Source organism: Vombatus ursinus, unplaced genomic scaffold (genome assembly GCF_900497805.2).
Source record: "Vombatus ursinus unplaced genomic scaffold, bare-nosed wombat genome assembly UNPS02014858.1, whole genome shotgun sequence".
NCBI classification, from domain to species: domain Eukaryota; kingdom Metazoa; phylum Chordata; class Mammalia; order Diprotodontia; family Vombatidae; genus Vombatus; species Vombatus ursinus.
The window spans coordinates 3,530,503-3,536,739 of NW_020954636.1; positions in this window are offsets into that span (position 1 = coordinate 3,530,503).

The window sequence follows — 6,237 nt, forward strand, 5'->3', positions numbered from 1 at the left end:
ATACACAATGCAGCTCTTCTCAGGTCTGGGCTTTATTTCAATATATAGCCAGAAAGGTAGGTATAAAACACTAAGCCTCTAGGAGTTGCAGTAACTGAAAAGCTTATTGAAAAGTTTTATTGAAAACAATTGAAACATTGCTTATTGAAAACAAACAAAAATCTTAAAGTTTGTTATATGATATGTTAGGAAAGACATGAGAATAGATTACAAAGAATTTTTGGTTTATCCCTTAAAGAAAAGAATATTGAAAATCTAAGCACAATGAAATAGGATTAAAAATGAAACTAAGAATTTCTTCCCCTTCAGATTGTAAGCTCCTCAGGGGCGGGGTCTTTTGCCTTTTTTGTCGTATTCCTAGCACTGATCATGATGCCTAGCACATAGTAGGCTCTTGATAAATGTTTATTGGTTGATTGATTGAGAATGTATACTTACTAGAGGGAAAATGTCTTTGGAGGTAAGAAATAGAAACTCCACTAAGTGGACTGGCTCTGCTCAGTACTCCTTAATGTGATTTTTGGCAAGTCACCTTGGTTTTCTGTGCCTCAATTTTCTTTTTCTACAAAATGAGAGGATCAGACATCTAAGGTCCTTTCTATCTCTAATCTGTGATATATAATCTATTTAAGAAAAAAAAGGTGAGAGTTTAACATGTTTCATGATGAGAAGAGCAGGGAGGATTGCCCTCTTGGGCCTATGTCTTTTGTGTTACAATCTTGGTACTTTGTGCATAACAGACACTCAAATATTTGGAGATCATTTGTTAGACTCCACTGTCCTCTGAATTTTCCTTGATCTATATGCTTCCTTTCCCAAACCAGAGGTCTCACAAGCCTCTTGATCTATGGCTAAAAGTACCTGAGGTCATTTGAAGATGTCAAGGTAATATGATATGAGATTTCATTCTTCCTCCCCTCAACACTCACCACAGAAGGCAGAGACAGCTGGCCATCTCTATTTCTACCCCACCACCATTTAATTAATGTTTGAAAGTGTGGCACTTGCAGAGCCTAGGGGCCTCCAAAGTGTGTAAGATTTTAATTTAGTACAGGCCCACACAAGGTCCAGCCAGGGCCATAGATCTGAATGCTCTGACACAGGGCAATGATGATGGCCTGTCAGTTATTTCCTTTCAAATCTGTTACAAATGTGCGAATCTCTCTGTGTGCTAACATCTTTTGAGAACATCTGGTACAGTTATCTCAGCTAATGATGGCTATTGTGAAGTCTTTAGCCTTAAAAAGCAAGACTGTTTTATGATGGTCTGCTTCACAGCTCACCACCTTCCGAAATCTTGGAAAGAAACTTTTGTCTGGGGAACTTTGAGTCAATCTGATGACCTTGTGTTTAAGGAAATGATTAATTGAGAGGATAGCAGCAAAAAAAAATGACATGCTTCAAAGGCAGCTGCTAGTTGATGTGAACAATACCGCAAAGGATAGGGGAAAATATTTTTTTTTTAACTGAAGGGAGAAATAACTACCTTTGAGGAAAAACACATATCCCAAATGACCAAAGCTAAAAGTTGTGGAAGTAGGTAGGAAAATGATGTTCATAGAAAAAAAGTTTGCTCTGTGAGGTCAGGAATGCCAAGGGAAGAAGAGTTCCTTCAGGATAGGAAGAGAATGATAGAGATAGAATATATTGAACTGGAGAACATCAGGATTCATAGATTATGGCAGCTGCAAGTTATTGGGATGGCAGTGTCGACATCTGGCTCAGCTTCTCTCTGCAGTGGTGATAGGTTTGCCTTCTTTTTGAATGTTTCAGCCTCTCTAAGAGTAAGCACAGGGAGGTGGTGTCCAGACAATGACTGACTAAGCAAAAAAAAATTGCACAGATATAGATGTTATTTATCTGCAAGAATGAGTTGACTGTCACTGTGAGAATTTAAACTGGCTCACTACTTGACTTTGGATATTTTATATTTGTTACCTAAATAAATAAAAACCTTATGGAGCCAGAACCCTCATGAACTCACACTCAAATCAGGTGGATTTTTTTTAACTTAAAAATTTTATATTTTTTTATGCTAAAAATTTGCTTTATATTTCCAGAGGAAATGCCTGCATGTCTGAATTCCATCTTTGGCCCTGGATTCTACCAAAAGGACATTAAAGTGAGTCATCAAATCTTCACTGGGAAAGTTTCTCTTCGCAGGTAGACTTTGAAGTATTTTATATTATTTACAGTTATTTTAAAAGGATTTTCTCTTTCCATCTCTTGCTGCTGGACTTTGTTGGTAATATATAGAAAAGCTGGTAATGTATGTGGGTTTATTTTTTATGCTGCAACTTTACTAAAGTTGTTAAACATTTCAAATTTTTTTTAAATTTCATTCTCTAAGGTTTCTAAGTATATCATCATGTCATCTGCAATGAGTGATAGTTTTGTTTCCTCATTGCCTATTCTAATTCATTCAATTTTCTTTTTCTTCTCTTGTTGCTATAGCTAGCATTTCCAATACAATATTGAATAATAGTGGTGATAATGGGCATCTTGCTTCACTTCTGATTGTATTGGTAAGGCCTTATCTTATGTAATGCCTTATCCCCATTACAGATAATGCTTGCTGATGATTTTAGATAAATATTACTTATTATTTTAAGGTAATCTCCATTTATTCCTGTGTTCTCTTTTGGTTTTAAGAGGAATGGATGTTGTATTTTGTCAACGGCTTTTTTTCTGCACCTATTGAGATAATCGTGTGATTTCTGTTAGTTTTGTTATTGATACAGTAATTGTGCTGATAGTTTTCCTAATATTGAACCAGTCCTGCATTCCTGGTATAAATTCCACCTGGTGATAGTGTATGATCCTTGTGATATAGTGCTATAATCTCCTTGCTTGTATTTTATTTAAAATTTTGCCTCAATATTCATTATGGAAATTGGTCTACAGTTTTCTTTCTCTGTTTTTGTTCTTCCTAGTTTAGGTGTCAGCATCACATTTGTGTCATAAAAGAAATTTGATAGAATTCCTTCTTCATTTCTTTTCCCAAATAGTTTATAGAGTATTGGAATTGGTTGTTCTTTAAATGATTGGTAGAATTTGCTTGTGAATCCATCTGCCCTGGGGATTTTTTCTTAGGAAGTACATTGATGGCTTGTTCAATTTCATTTTCTAAGATTGGGTTATTCAAGTATTCTATTTCCTTTTCTGTTAATCTGGGCAATTTATATTTTTGTAGATATTCATCCATTTCATTTAGATTATCAAATTTATTAGCATGTAATTGGGCAAAATGACTCCCAATAATTATTTTAATTTCCTCTTCATTGGTGGTGAATTTACCCTTTTCATTTTTGATACTGGTAATTTGGTTTTCTTCTTTCCTTTTTTAAATAAAATTAACCAATGGTTTATCTATTTTTATTTCCCCCCCTCCCATAAAACCAGTTTCTAGTTTTATTTATTAGTTCAATGGTCTTTTTACTTTCAATTTTCTTAATCTACCCTTTGATCCACAAGATTCCTTATTTGGTGTTTAATTGTGTGTTTAATGAAAGGGGATTTTTAATTCCTCCTTTTTCTAGTTTTTTTTTTTAGTTGTGTGCCCAATTCATTGATCTGTTCTTTCTATCTTTTATTGATGTGAGCAATTAGAAATAATTTTTCTCCTATGTACTGCTTTGGCTTCATCCCATAAATTTTGGTATGTTGTCTCATTGTTGTCATTCTATTTGATGAAATTGTCAGTTGTTTCTGTGATTTGTTCTTTGACCCACTTATAATTTTGGATTACATTATTTAATTTCCAATTAATTTTTGATCTCTCTTTCCACTGCCCATTATGTATTATAATTTTTATTTCATTATGATCTGAAAAGGGTGCATTTAATATTTCTGCCTTTCTGCATTTGCTAGTGAGGTTTTTATGCCCTAATACATGGTCAGTTTTTGTGTAAGTGCCATGTACTGCGGAGAAAATATTTATTCCTTTCTATTGCCATTCAATTTTCTCCAGAGATTTATCATATATAACATTCCCACAATTCTATTCACTTCTTTAACTTCTTTCTTGTTTATTTTTGGTTAGATTTATCTTGTTCTGAGAGGGGAAAGTTGTGGTCCCCCACTAGTATAGTTTTATTGTCTATTTCCTTCTGTAACTCATTCAACTTCTCCCAAAATTTGGATGCTATACCATTTGGTGCATATATGTTTAGTATTGATATTACTTCATTTATCTCTGGTACTTCTTAGCAAGATGTAGTTTCTTTCCTTGTCTCTTTCAATTAGATCTATTTTTGCTTTTGCTTTGTCTACCTCTGCTTTTTTTTTTCTTCATTAGAAGCATAATAGATTCCGTGCCAGCCCCCTTACCTTTACTCTGTGTGTGTGTGTCAGCTTCAAATGTGTTTCTTGTAAAAAACATATTGTAGCATTCTGGTTTTTAATCCATTTTGCTATTCACTTCTATTTTATGGGTGAGTTCATCCCATTAATTTATAGTTATGATAACTAACTGTGTATTTTCTTCCATCCTATTTTCCTCTTGTTTATCCTTCTCTCTCTTACCCTCTCCCTGTCCCTCCTCACAAGTGTTTTTCTTCTGATCACTGCCTTCCCCAATCCACCCTTCCCCCAACTCCTCTTATCCCCATCCCTTTTTATTTCACTACAGTGTAAGGTAGATTTCTGTATCCAACTGAATGTTTATGTTACTCCCTCTTTGAGCCAATTCTGATGAGAGTAAGGCTCAAGATTTGCTCTACCCCTCTTCTCCCCATCTTCCCCTTGTTTTTCTGTTTTTATAACACTTTCATTTCCCATTAGATCCCTCTTTGCTCCCCTTTCCGGAGACCATTCCTTTGAGAATCTTGATGGTAATTCACTTGTCCTAGTCTTATTAACATAACACTTAAAACATAGTAAGCACTTAATAAATGTTTTTCATTTATTCATTTATTTAATTCATTCCTAACTCCACTTTGTTGGAAACCTGGAAACTTCTGATTTAATTCTATGCTAGATATATCGTTGCTCATTGTGCTGACAAGATTGGATCTGTTATGTAATGAAACAGTTATACATTTAAGCAGATCATAAATAAATAATAAGGCAATGGAAATAATTTTACCACACATTCCCAAATGAGTATAATATCTTTTCACTCTCCAATACAGCCTGAAATCCCAGAATAATTTGGGAAACAAAACACTCATTGCTTAGTCCTCTCTCTTTGCAACCTGAATGGGGGTAACGAAGAGCAGGGACTGACAATTTGAAGTTTCAACTACAATAACCTCAAGTTTTTTTCTTTTTTTGAAACTGGCCCAGATATTAGATGCTATTGGCTTCTTTGGGGACTTTCTCAGTCGTGGCTCCTAGAAAGCCCAGGGAAAATTTTGTCCACCAGAAGGTACACAAAACTGGAGGTCAAATAAAATGAGTAGCCAAATTGAAAGGAAAATAAATTTATCATGCTAAGAAAGCTTGCTTGCCGCTGGCAGCCTTCTTAAGGTACAGATTTTGGCTTATATAGCTTTTTCAGGCTTGTTTAGAATACACAGCCAATAAGAAGCATTCTACAGCATTTGGATGAACCAGTGGGATGTGGTCTGTCCCTATAAGGAAGCTGGTCTGAAAGATCTCTACTATTAGGTACAGCAGTTATGGAATAGTATAGCACTAAAGACTGTGGGCAAGTCACTTTACCCTGTTTGCCTCAGTTTCCTCATCAATAAAATGAACTGGAGAAGCAATGGCAAAGCATTCCAATATCTTCACCAAGAAATCTCCAATGGGGTCACAAAGAGTCAGATACAGCTGAGACAACTAAACGTCAACAACAGATATCGCTAAAGATTATTGTGAGCAGCAGGGCTCTATTTATTCAGCCTAAGCAGTATATAGAGGTATCTAGGTTTTGTGTTTTCAGTCTTTAGTAGAATATGGGAGAAGGTATAATAGGCCCAGAATTTCCTTGATGAAACTTCCTTCTTCCCACCCACTAAATGGAGAGGCTTTACCTAAAAGAAGATAGAGCTGAACCAAAGACCTGATTGGCCTATATGATTGACCCTAACTTTCCTGACATAGATTCTTTCCCTGCCCTACCCTATTCCTCAGTAACCAGAAGGTAGGCCTAAGGGTATGCTGGTAAATGTTTAACTACCAGATATCAGAAAGACTCAGGACACTCTTAAATTTAATCTGCATTATCAATGTTTTCTCTATCATTTTTTAAAGTCTAGAAATCATCAAGACAGTAAATCAAGCCCTGATTTG